This window comes from Somniosus microcephalus, unplaced genomic scaffold (genome assembly GCF_052327205.1).
Source record: "Somniosus microcephalus isolate GS21.2 unplaced genomic scaffold, FLI_Smic_1.0 unresolved_chr8, whole genome shotgun sequence".
NCBI classification, from domain to species: Eukaryota; Metazoa; Chordata; class Chondrichthyes; order Squaliformes; family Somniosidae; genus Somniosus; species Somniosus microcephalus.
Window position 1 is genome coordinate 15,823,279 of NW_028225186.1, and position 360 is coordinate 15,823,638.

Here is a 360-nt window from a genome sequence, read left to right on the forward strand (position 1 = left end):
CACTGGCCCCGAAACTGATCAGAATTCTCTCCACTGCACGTTATTACACTGATTAACTCAAAGCTGTTGTTCCAATTGGAAACACTAATTTGTCATCAATTAGAAATTGTGGATTTGTTTGAAACTGTTGGCAAAGACCAGTGAGAAATTTACACATAAGACAGCACGTAAAAATTCCATTTAATAAAGAACCCTGCAATGTTTGGAAGGAAAAGATTGGAAACGCGGTTTGGGTTTCTAAAGTTAAACCCGAATTAAAAAGTGTGTAAAACGACCATGGCAGGGCTCGAACCTGCAATCTTCTGATGGCATCAGAATTTACACCGAAGTCAGACGCCTTATCCATTAGGCCACACGGCC

At 40.6% G+C, this 360-nt stretch overlaps 1 non-coding gene across 1 annotated transcript; it reads right to left on the reverse strand.

Annotated features, from left to right (window-relative positions):
- Positions 1–271: 271 nt before the first annotated feature.
- On the reverse strand, positions 272–360 carry trnar-ucg (transfer RNA arginine (anticodon UCG)). Its single transcript is given in 2 exon segments — positions 272–307; positions 324–360. It is a non-coding gene; the product is annotated as a tRNA-Arg (tRNA).